Raw genomic sequence first — 12625 nt, 5'->3', positions numbered from 1 at the left:
CTGGCCCGGGCCCTCTCTCTATCTCGCGCGCGGCGTCGTTCTGTTTGAGACGCCGTCATTGCTGCGCGCCTCCTACGCGCTGCCTCCGCCGGGGTCGGGCCGGGAACTTGCTCCGTTGCGCAGACATCGGCCGCTACAACTGTAGGAACAACAGGCGCTGCTGCTGGGGCCGCAGGCTGTTCTCTGCGGACTGGTGGAGGCTCAGCAGACGTGATCGCGACCGTGGTGTGACTCTGGACTGCCGTGACCGTTGCAGCTGTGTCTGCCACGTTAAGCGCTTGAAATTCCTTGTTCAAGTTGTATCGTTTAGCCCTCCGACGCGCTTGGCGGCGCTTTTTCGCGGCAGGCTCCTCTGGGGCAGCCGGGGTTGCGTTGATACGCTCGTTGTCCCGCAAGGCCTGCTCGATCTCCTCGCGCGTCCATTTCCTTTTCGTTCGAGCCATTCTGGGCTGCGTACACGCAACAGAGTCACATGACGCGTTAGACATAAAGTCTAAGAACACCGTCGCCATTTCCAGGGTCCTATACACGCGCCCCGCCGCGGACACAGAAGCGCAAATAGGTGCGTCCACCTAGAGCGCCGGTCCCATACACGACCACTGGCCCGGAGATGAGGCAGGTCACCCGGCTTCGCCGAGATCTGCCCCATTTACCCCGGATTGGTATGAGATTTCCCACGCCGCTGGCGGGCGGACGTGGGCACCTCAGGGTCGCGGCTCCCAAGAGCGGTCGCTGCGGCAAGGGCACGCGCAATCCTACGTCGGCGGCGGGTGCCAGCTGCAGTCTTTCTTATCATCTTAAAATGGGTATTGCTACCCACTTTAGAGAAAGTAACGGTCAGTATAGTGGAGAGCTGCAGTACCCAAATGCCATTCCCCAAGGTAATTAAACCCGGGGTGCAGGTAAGTGAGCAATGTTGCAGATTCGGGACGACCTGCCTGGCATCTGTGCGCCAACGGGGGAGTCTCGACTACATGGCCGTGTCGTGGAACCCACTGCAACTCCCCCGTGGCCCCACCGGAGTAGGCACCAGGCCGCCCTTAATCCCACACTATAATACCTCGACTGCCCTGAAGGTACCAGTTATCCCAACAGGCGGAACTCCCGAAACCGACACTTCTATTACAGTTAGGAAACTATGTAGCTAAGCGTACCTTAGTCCCTGTGCGGCGCTCGCGTCCTGTGGGGCTCGCTGCAGCGCCCGACGTCCGAGCGCTTCCTCGCTCCGCGGCCCGCGAAATTCAAAAAAGGAAATGTGAGCGCAGAGGCAAAATCGGCCAATCACAGCGCGTTATAATTATCACGCATGGCTATGTTGTAATATCGGGCAAACATAAGCCAGTCCGGAAGATGGTGAGATGCCATAGGGCAGGTTACTAATGCGCTAATGCAGGGCGGTAGGACGATGCGCTACGGCAGGCTGATGCCCCAAGGGCGGAATACGACGGACTTACAGACAGACACACCGGATACTCTGTTAGTTGTAGTAGATGAACACCGCTGCTCATGCTCTCGAGCAAACCGCAATTGTCACCGGTCGCCAGATACGGCAAACGAACTTACTGTCACGTCGCTGCTCGAGGCATTCGCGTCGGTGCCCAGGCTTGGCCAGGCCATTCGCTTCCAAATTCGGTCTATTTGTAGTTATCCCTACGAAAAACTGATTGGTATTACTATATCCCTGAGTGCAAGGTAATCCTTCTTATCTTTCAGAGATTTCTTGTAGGCTGTCAAAATTGCCTCGTAATCGGCATTATAAACGCCAGCTTTCTTCATCAGATTGCGGACAGTCCTCACCGACACTTTGTTATCCGACCAGTGGGCGATCCATTTGCTCTGCTCGGCTTTACTCGCCAGAAGTTCCTCGAAGATCTTGACTTCTTTTGAATACTTGGCTCGTCGTGTTGCTAGTTCCGTTGCCGCTTTCAGAGCTTTTTCCTTGTTCGCCTCCACCTTACGGAAGTTTCTCAACTGCTGTGCTTGCAACTTTTTGTTCAAACTGTTTACATCCTTGGGCTTCCAAGGAGTCAATTTCTTCAACCAAGATAGACTTAAACCCCTTTCTTCTCCTCCAAGCTCTTCGTCCATCATGTTAGTTGTTTCTCGAAGCGACCTGAGTGAGGTCTCGCCACGGACTCTGCTGTTCTGTGCCGCATCTAACGCGGCCATCGTGCCGGTCCCGCCCTGGCCATATTTCGTCGGTTCGGAGAGAGCGCATCCAGCCAGGAGTAGTATCATAGAGCCGAGGAGAAACGCGATGTTGGTTGACCGCATATTCGTTCTTGGGTTTTGGCTGGGGGACTTGCGAGGAGAAGTGCGAATCGTAGAATGAAGCAAGCTGTGGTTTGCATCGATACCGTAAATCACGGCGATCATGTAACGTCGTAAAAAGTCCAATACATAAGCGTAAAAAGTGTCGTAAACGATTTCTCGACGCCAACACGGAGGTGTTTCCTATCTGATAGGCGGTCCACACACTTCTCCTCAAAGCGTCAAGGTAATTCAGCGTCGAAAACCTTTTTACGAGACTTTTTACGCTGATGTATTGGACTTTTTACGACGTTACATGACCGCCGTGATTTACGGTAAATCCTTCTGTATCATAACATTTCCTAAGATTACGCCATAAATGTATACCTGCACGTGGCAGTACAGTAACAGATGGATATGTATCCGGTTCAGGAAATCCTATCCCAAGATTATATGTAAAATCATATAAAGCACAATTACGTAGATAGCAGACGCAAAAAAGTCAGTCCCTGCGTAATAAGTGTCGCAGAAAACGGATTTGGCTAACGTGCACGCTGTATTAATAGCTTCACTGAGTAGATAATACTTCGAAAGACGAGATTATTGCTCAAAAGAACCAAAGAATAACTGGAAATTCTTTATCGAAATCTTGTTTCTCCTCTTCAGATCGCTGTGATCTACCAGCTCGAGGCTTCATCTCCCACGCGCGTTGGACACCGCTGCTTCTGGATGGCCTGCCTGCGCTCCTGACCCAAAGGTTGACTCCACATAAATAAGTTGATCAAGTGTCGTCCGGCAAAACAAAATCTAATTTTTAATAATAATGAGCAGCCAGTTCTGTGTCTGGATGTTTTGATACAGGAGGCTGTAGCCTATAATTTATACGAAGAGAACCAACGCACGGATGATCAAGAACCAGCTTCACATGCATTTACCACTACGTTGCGGATGAGCGCTCTAAGATACGGAAAGTTTACGAACACACCGTATATACTGTAAATCACGGCGATCATGTAACGTCGTAAAAAGTCCAATACATAAGCGTAAAAAGTGTCGTAAACGATTTCTCGACGCCAACACGGAGGTGTTTCCTATCTGATAGGCGGTCCACACACTTCTCCTCAAAGCGTCAAGGTAATTCAGTGTCGAAAACCTTTTTACGAGACTTTTTACGCTTATGTATTGGACTTTTTACGACGTTACATGACCGCCGTGATTTACGGTACCGTGACCATGTGCAGGATTGCGTACAGCCATCATCCACGCCGTATGCAGAACATGACAAGAATCTCGCGAAATGAGCAACCCTTACTTTCGCTCCACTCCTGAATTACTAGTACAGTACACTCTACAGCACACAGCTTCACAAAACTGCAAGACTAACAGCTTGCATTTACCTTCATTGCTGTCGCTACCGGGGTTGTCTTGATCTCCATCCAAGACGGCGCTTTATTAATACTATTGTATTGCTTGCCGGCACCTCGAACTTGCTCGTTGCATACTTGCAGGTCGCGCGGGGCCACGACGCCTCGCCGCGCTTGTAAGAAGCCGCGAGAATCGCGGCCGAGGTGAAGCGTCTCGACGACGCTACGGGCGCTCGCAGTGCATAGCAACTTCAAGCGAACCGGCTGGATTTTTGGCTATTGTTCGCCACACAGCTGGCTTTTGTGTGGAGCACACGCGCAGCTGAGTACCAGTAGACCTCGAGGTCAGAAGCTGCCTACCCTGCACGGTAGGGCCTACCTTGCACGGTAGGGCCTAGTTGCCCAAGCACAACCTTTGTTCCCTTTTCCGCCTGCTACTGATCGAGAGCACCATGACGATGACACGAGCTCAGCTACTCCCTTTATTCCACTACGGCTAGCACAATACGAAAGATTCCGAGTTGGACGATCGGATTCTGATTAAATGGGCAGATCGTGATTTTCGTGCAGTGAAAGTGACGGTAAAACTTGGTACGCGGTACCCAAGCGCCTGGAAGTTGTCCAAAATGGCGTGGTCCACGTCTTCATCTTCGTCACTATCAGGCAATAATGGACCGAAGTGATGACGCGCGCGCTTGCTCGCGCGTAAACTCTCCAGCTCCTGGAGCTGTAAGAAACCCCGACGAGCATTGCGCCTCTCTTCCGAGGCTTCCTCGGGGCGAAGGGAGCTCGAAGTCGGTCCAGAGCGGGCTGAAGAAAGCGAGGATCGGGTGCTGGGAGTGGAGCGAGCCATGATGATCGGTTGCGAGATGGGAATTTGAAGAATGACATGCAGCGACTGAGTGAAAAGCAGAGAGAATTCGCGCGATTCGTGCACGCACGAAGGAGCCGACCAAGTGAACGACTGATCATATCTTCTCAGCTCTTTCAATATCAATCCCTTGGTCAGCTCTCGGCCGAGAGATGAATACCCTAACATGTCGCACCTTCGTTTTCCCTGATTGCACAGCTCACCGCGTAGTTGTCAAATTCTGATTTGGAGGTCTAGTAGGACCTAAATTCAATTACGGAGTACCCCCGCTAATACAATGTCGCATGGACTCTGGTAGGTCGATTTATATTTGTAACAAACAGATGCGATGGTGCACCTTCAATGAAAAGCGTGCAAGGTACCACTCCGTCTCAAAATTGATGTCCCATTGTTGTAGAACACATGCGTGTTTTGTCAATATTTCGTCTTTTGCAGCGCGGTTTGGCAAATACGACGCGGCGCGTTCTCACGGTTTGAACCGTGTGCTTATTTACTCAGCGCGGTTAGTTTTGACAGCAGAGTGACTAAATGAATGGCCACGGAGGTGATTTAAGAGCTGGGACAGGGCGGCAGATCGCAGATGTCGCCCTTCCTCCTCAAACCAAGCGTCCAGCTCCGCCCATTCTCCTACTTTCCCAGTCCAATGGAGGTTTCAAGCACGCCGCGAAGGCGGGAGCTCACTTTGATGAGCTCATTGATGCCGTTACAGCAGCGTATTGGGAGCTGCCGCCATCGACAATTAATGCCGAGTTCTTATGCCTGCAGGGGTCGATGGACTTGTGCATTCAGGATACAGGAGGCAACACGTTCAAGCCTCCTCACATGGCCAAAGCGAAGAGGGAAGACTGCCTCTCAGCCTTCAGTGCTCCCCCAAAACAGCCGTGATTGTGTCGCAGCATTACAGGGAGCAGACTACTCACCATAGTTAAATCAAATAAAGTTTGAGGACATCATTTTCGAGACTAAAAAAAGAGTGGGATGGGACATCAATTTTGAGACGGAGTAGTATATTCAGACTAACTCAAATGAATTACTACCTCCGTTCGGAAATAGATGACCGTTTCCAATCATATTTCAGCCTACTCAACATAATTCCCCTTCTAAACCGATCGGGTTTGAATTCTGAATCTCCCGCGCTTTCCCCCGCTCACTGGCCACCGCACACTGGCCCCCGCACACTGGCTTCCGGATTCAATTCGAAAGTTGGTGGATGAGGGAGATTACGGATAGTGAACGCCAGGCCATCTGGGAAACCCTACTGCTTCGCAGTGTAGGAGGTGTGCTTACACGTGGGGAGATCGTCCGGGTTGCAATGTACTTCCACGTGGGCCGCCAAGTTGTCGAGCGCATTGGAAGCGTGGAATCAACTCGATGGGAGATCGAGTAGCAGCTGTGGTCAAGTCAAGAAAGAGTGCAAGATGGACCACCGCCCCGCTGCCCCTGCCAACCGCCCGGACGACTCTCGTCCCCCACCTCGCCGACGCCACGCGCTGACGCTGCTGCGCCGAGGCCTGGAACGCCTGATTCGACGGATTCGACGGAGACGATGGAGCTGAACCTGAGGCTGCCGCTGGAGTTCTCCTGGATGGACGAGGAGCGCCCGCCTTTCGTGCCCGGACCGATTCCCCCCGTGTCTCGCATGTACATGCGCAAGTGCCCCACGCTCGACTTGGCGCGCGTCGTGTGCTGGAAGCGATGCGGGATCCGACGACGATGGAGGGCTCGGTTGCTGACGATGAGCGTGACGCGAAGGCTGAGAGCGACGCTTGGACGGAGGACTCGCGCTTCCCGCTGCCAGCGCCCATGGAGCATATCATGAAGTCTAATGGTGGAAATGATTACCGGCTCGGACATTTGCGTAAGGACAAACTGATGCGAACGGACAGTCTTCCAACGTCATTGCCATGCGATGCAACATCTCTCGCTAATGCGAGCGCCTCCCTGCTATCCATCGCAGCAAGTGGTATCCTCGTAGCACCCGAAGCCAAATCAAGTGCCCCTCAAGTATGTATTGAGACCTTAGATCCATTTTTGTGTATGTAGTGCGGCGGAACAAGAACGCCTGCGCCTCTCTGGACTGTGCATGCTTAGTGTCAACTCTAGATCTCCGGCCCTCCCACAATTTTATAATCAGGAAAATGAACGAGGCGGAGCGCTGCGCAAAAAAAACAAATGGTCATCTATTTCCGAACGGAGGTACTACAGTAGTAGTATACCTACGGCAGTAGTATCGACCGTTCGCCTCGAGGGGTGCCAAAAGGCAAAAAAAAGTCACGACGACCCGTACTCGGTACTGCAGTCACTGTCAAGCAGGCTGTTGCTGCCGACGCTCGCCCGACGATTGGTAGTGGACCTGTTGCGCCTGCCACTGTCGACTCCAACACTGCTGACGCTCGCCCTACGACTTGATGATGTTCTGGGGCGAACGTCGGCTCGAGATTGAAACTGAAGTCTTGCTCGTCTGTTGTCTCTGTAATTCTGACGCTTCAGTTTCTTGCTTTCTTCGATGGCGAGGCCAAATTCAATAAGACGCGTCTCGTAGCGCTGAAAGTATACACCTTCCTCACGTCGCAGAGGAGTGCACCTCACGCTGTAATTAGTGAACGCCAAGCATGTTCTGAAGAACATGTTGTAAGATGGTCGATCCGAGGTCCATTTGTGCGAAATAACCCCCTACAATTTCTTCAGCCGCCCGAAGTAATTTTCAACAAGGACTCGATCGTGCGAGATGTACTTCTTTATCTCGTTGAAGCGACCACTGGGAGTGTCCGCGTGCTGAAATGTAACATCGGTTGCATAACGAGCACAAGGAAAGTTAGCAAACGTGCTACCAGTGACCGTCAATTGCTTCATTGTCCAGCGCTTTTCTTCCTCTTCGACGAAGGTCTGGTACACGAAGGGCTCAAGCATCGTGATGAACTTCTTGATCATCTTCTGGAACGGTGAGGGATCCATGTGAAACATCGAGGAAACTGAGTCCCAGCTACCGCAATGCTTGAGCGGAGCAAGCATCATGAAGAGAATATCCTTCGGACCGTTTGAGCTCTTCTTCCCTCTACCAACATTCCAATGGCGTAGAATGTGGTCCTCCAGAGCGTCTCACAGTCGTTCAAACTCTATTGGCGCGAAGTTGCACATTCTCAGCACACGTTCGGCACCTTGCACATTCAGGCATCGGTCGTATATCGGTGACGGCGACGCAAGATCGTCGTCAGATTCTCCTTGGTTGGTCTGAAGTTCTATACGCGATAGAGCGCGATGCCGAGCTTCCTCTTCGACGAAAAGCTGATCCCAGCGTTCACGGTCTTGATTGTCGAGGTCTTCTTGGGTGCGCCGGGCTCGGTTTCGGGACGGGGCCATAGCTACTAAGCCGATGGACCACCAACTTGGAATGAGAGCGGCAAATAAGACTTGAGTAGTAATGCTTAGAATATTACCCCGGCGTTTTTTTTTCTAACTGTAATTTACCAACAAAAACGATCCTGGAACGTTCTACACCAACAGACACTTTTCCTTAGATACAACCGCTAACCACCCTCTGGTGCGAAGGAGGCCTCCTCCACACCTCCGAGCACCACAGATAGCAACAATAACTATATAAGTAATAGCGGGTCGTATCACACAAAGTCGATTGATCTTATGGGAAAAAAAATACCATTAGCTTAGAGCTCATTTAGAGCAGCTAACAACTTGGGCATCTTCTCATTAACAAAGTCATTCTTCTTTAGCCAATCGATGTATCCACAATCGAATGAATAGATCTGTTGGATAGTCTTCCCTTTGTGCTTTCCCCACGTCATTAGGAACGATCCGTCATCATTAGTGAATTTGCTGTTAATAAACTCAGCAATCGCAGGGTTCGAATCAATTAGAACTAGCCGAGCGCCGCCGCTTCGCGGCGGTGGGTGTGGGTTTGGCCACAGTAGTGTGGACCGCCCGCCTCCGCTTCGCTCCGGCGGGCTGATTAGTTCGCTTAGCCAACGCTTTGTCGTTGGGGGATGGGTATGCCCGCCTCCGCTTCGCTCCGGCGGGCGATGGTTTCGTCATAGGGATATACTGTTAAACTGGAACGAACTTCCAAAACAGACATGAATTTATGTACTTATGAAGTGTGTACTGCTGAATGCCTACTCCGCCTAAGCATCTTCGAATATCTGCCTGTACACAATGTTGTCAGTGTATGCACCGTCGTCTTCCTCCAGCTCTGGATACTCGATCTAAGCCTTGAACTTGGACCTGGATGTAACCCGCGACAGCGCCACGTAGAACTGTCCGTGGGAGAAGCAGGGTGTTGCCAGATACAAACCCAGGTTCTAGACAGTTTGGCCTTGGGCTTTGTTGATGGTCATGGCGAAAGCTGGTACAACTGGAAACTGCTTGCGTCGCAAGCGGAAGGGGAACTCGCGCGCGTCCCCATCGCTGACGAAGACGATCCTTGGAATTAGAACGTTTTGACCAATCCGTTCGCCAGTCATGATGGTAGCATGAATGACGTGGGGCTTGAGCTGGACAACCCGTAGTCGCGTTCCGTTGGAGAGGCCCAAGTCGGAGTCAGGTTTCTCATCATCATAATTGGGGCGCCTTCCTTCAATGCCAGCTTGTGTGGAGGAATACCGTTGATAGTCACCGAATGCAACACCTCCGGTTCAAAGAAGTTGCCTTCGTTGTCGTCATCCACTGAATCCACCGATAGATACTCGCGGGCCTCCCCGGAGAGTCGTTCAGAGACGGCTTGGTTGATGCGGTGCACCACGGCGTTGGTAGTCGTCAAGATGGTCCTGTTGGCGAAGTACTCGTCCGTAGCAACCTCGGGATCGTTGACGTCGGCGTACATCTTATCAATAATGTTCTTCAAACCCCGTGGAACAGCTCCAGGTGTGATTTCTTCGTCTTCAATGTCGTCACCCTCTTCGTAGATGTTGTCGATCAGCATATCGCGCGGAATCTTCACAAAGTCCCTGCCCAGGGACCTGTTGACCTCGTGCCTACCCTCTCCCACTTGTAGGAGAAACTCCGAGAAAGCCGCGAGCTCTGCGGCGCTGCTGTCGTTACTTGCCGATTGTACACGCATGTTTTCCGTGAGATGCAGCTGCTTGAAGTGTCGCCATAGCGTAGATGACTTCAGACACGCGTCGATGGTCTCTGCAGGTGTACCGCGCACTACCACCGGCAAAATCTGGCGGAAGTCACCCGAAAGTACAAATACTTTTCCTCCAAAAGGCTCCTGGTCGTTACCCATGATGTCACGCAAAGACCTGTCGACCGCTTCGAAGGCGTGCCTGTGAGTCATCGGAGCTTCGTCCCAGATAACCAAACTGGCCCGCTCGATCAACATCTTGAGGCGCGATTGTTTGTAAATCGCACACGTCGACTTGTCGTTCAGCTTGAGAGGTATCTTGAACGTTGAATGCGCTGTGCGCCCACCCATGAGCAACAGCGAAGCAATTCCACTCGAAGCCACAGCAATCGCGATCTTCCCGGACAGTCGCACCTTCGCCAGGATATGCCGCAGCAGAGTTGATTTTCCTGTACCTCCCGGACCGTCAATAAATAACAGCTTGTTGCCTTGAACTGGCGCTTCGGCCGCCTGGATGATTTCGTCGCAAATAGCTCGTTGGCCGCCGTTCAGCTGGCTTTCTTGGTCCACAACGGCTTGAAGGGTAGAGTGCTGGTACCCCTCCAGTTCGCGTCGAATGAGGTTGTTCCGCAACAGCGAATCCAGCACCAGCCGCGGGTATACATCCAGCTGAGGGAGGTCAATGTCCGCCACTACGTAGCCATTGATCTGGATCAGGTCGTTAAGGTCCTTGCGTGTGTGTGGAACATAATCATGTCTTCCTTCTCCGGTCCTTCCAAGCCCCGGTATGTGTACGCGAAGTCTTCAGAAAGAACCTCGTAGAATCGATTCCACAGTACGCGAACCTCCGAAACTTGAGAATAAACAATGATCGTCGCGAAGAGCTGGCGGAGTTGGTACGGCATCTTGAAGGCAGCGGCTTCTTCCATACACGCAATCCATTCTGCGTCGTCTTCAAGGTAGCCCAGTTTGAGTGCGGCCTGGCGGTACGACGCATACGTAACACCATCCACTGTCCGAAGCTTGGCAAAGGACTGAGGTCCCTTGCGGTGACACAGCATTACACGCATGTAGAATCGCTCCATGTCCCGAGGGGTCACATGAACCATCCGCCCAAGCGCCGCTTGGTATTGTTTGCGACGAACCCATTTCTTTGCCTTGTCATCCCAGCGGAATAGCTTCGGAATGTCTTGGTACACCATGGTCTTTGCCACTTGGTTCTCCGGGGCCTCGCTCGCACATAATTCGAAGAAGCGGGTCAACATCGAGTGGCGACCGCGCGTGAGAACTCGATCCGGGTTGTCGCTCGAGCGGAAGGTTACAAATTGCTCGTTCTCCAGGTGGATCGTCATCTGTACAATGGAGTGCGTCTTGCCTTGAATAGAGAAGTTGAGAAGCCGCATACATGCCTCTATCGGAGATATATACCTTGCGTTCAGGTACCAAAGAATCTCGTTGGGATCCATCCTTGCACCGTTCAACTCCCCGCCCACCGTTTCCACAGTGATTACAGCCTTGTCGGACCCCTTGTAGCCGTACTTGTACTGGTATTTGACCGCCGTGAGAGCAGTACAAACCTCCACGTTGATATGGCAGTTGTACTTCTGTGAAAGGTAGGGGTTGTACGGGACCACCCACTGGTTAATGGTGGCGTTGTCGTACTCCCTTCCCTTGAACTTGAGTACTCCTGGAGGGCGGCGGCGACGTCTGCAGACAGGAAACCCGTTCACGTTTCCTTGTGTAACCTCTACCAACGGCTTCGAGTATCCCTTCGTGCACTTTCCGTCCTTCATGCAGGGGCTGGAGGGGTTAGCTGCGCCACATGGACCATGCATCATGCACGTGAGGATGGTCTCGTACAGCTGGGGTTTGATCTCGGCGTCCGGGAGCTCCGAAGAGCACAACTTGTCGATGATTTGTCTTGCACGCGGTTTGTCTTCGTCTGCAAGAATAATCAGAATGTGTGCGTGTGGGAGGCCCCGCTTCTGGAACTCCACCACGTAGATCCTCGCCAGAACACGTCCCAGTACGCCTTCATCCAAGTCTTTCAGCATAGCCGCGAGTTTCTGCTGTCAAACGCGGGCTACGATGTCGGGGCGGTCTTGAGCGCTTTGGTTTGGCTCCTGTATCTTTTCTTGGATCTCCTCCCACGTAGGGTTGCACGTCATAGTAACGAAGATGTCCGGTTTCCCGTACTCTCGCACGATAGCCATGGAATCTTGGTAAGACTTGTACATGGCCCGCGGACTCCCCGAATGCGTGGCTGGTAGAACGATGCGCTTGCCAATTTGGTCCAGGAAGTGTCCCGAGCGACGCTGCGGTTCATCGGGGTGTTGTAGCGCCCCAGTTTCGCGGTTGTATTCCGTCAGTAGAGCTTCTCCCTCGCGCAGAACCGCTGTGTATTCACTTAGAAGCGCGCCTCGAACCCCGCTGTACTGATCGGCCCGTAGTTCGGCTTGATGAGATGCTACCCAACGCAGTTGCTCTTGCTCGCACTTGGCCCGTTGATCTACGCAGTACTGCTGAAATAATCGTCCACCTTGGTGCAGTACCGACTCGTCACCGACTTTCTGGAATAAGCGGTAGGCTACGTGCTCGCGGAGGGACATTTCACGCTTCTTTCTGCGCACCACGTTGTTCGCATACACGTCTGTGTAGGTCCAACCCAGCTCTCCATGCGGAAGAAGTAGGGGGTACTGCAACGGGTCACACACGGAGTGCGTCTCGAAGAGGCGCAGCAGTGAGTGATCTTTAGTACGCAGAAGAATGTCGCGCGGGCTGTCCAAGTTGCCGTCCTCGATAAGAGTCGCCCCAACTTCCGAGACCGTTGGTAGGTTGTGGGTTCGTGGGTTCAACCTCTTTTCGTGTAGCCGGAACACCATATCAACCACCTCCTTTCCCGCCGCCTGGTCGGCGCGCAGCTTCTCCGCGAAGTTGAGAAATTGTTGCGCGAACGGATTGGCCTCCTCCATCATTTGCTCGATCTCCAGCAGCGTTCCAGAATCGAGGTCAGCGAAGATACCTCGGCGTCGCTCCGCTCGCTGTTGCGTGTCTGGATCGACG

Source organism: Phytophthora cinnamomi, assembly GCF_018691715.1.
Source record: "Phytophthora cinnamomi strain GKB4 chromosome Unknown Contig39, whole genome shotgun sequence".
NCBI lineage: Eukaryota > Oomycota > Peronosporomycetes > Peronosporales > Peronosporaceae > Phytophthora > Phytophthora cinnamomi.
The sequence above is the reverse complement of the archived record's forward strand: the minus strand, read 5'-3'. Positions refer to the sequence as shown.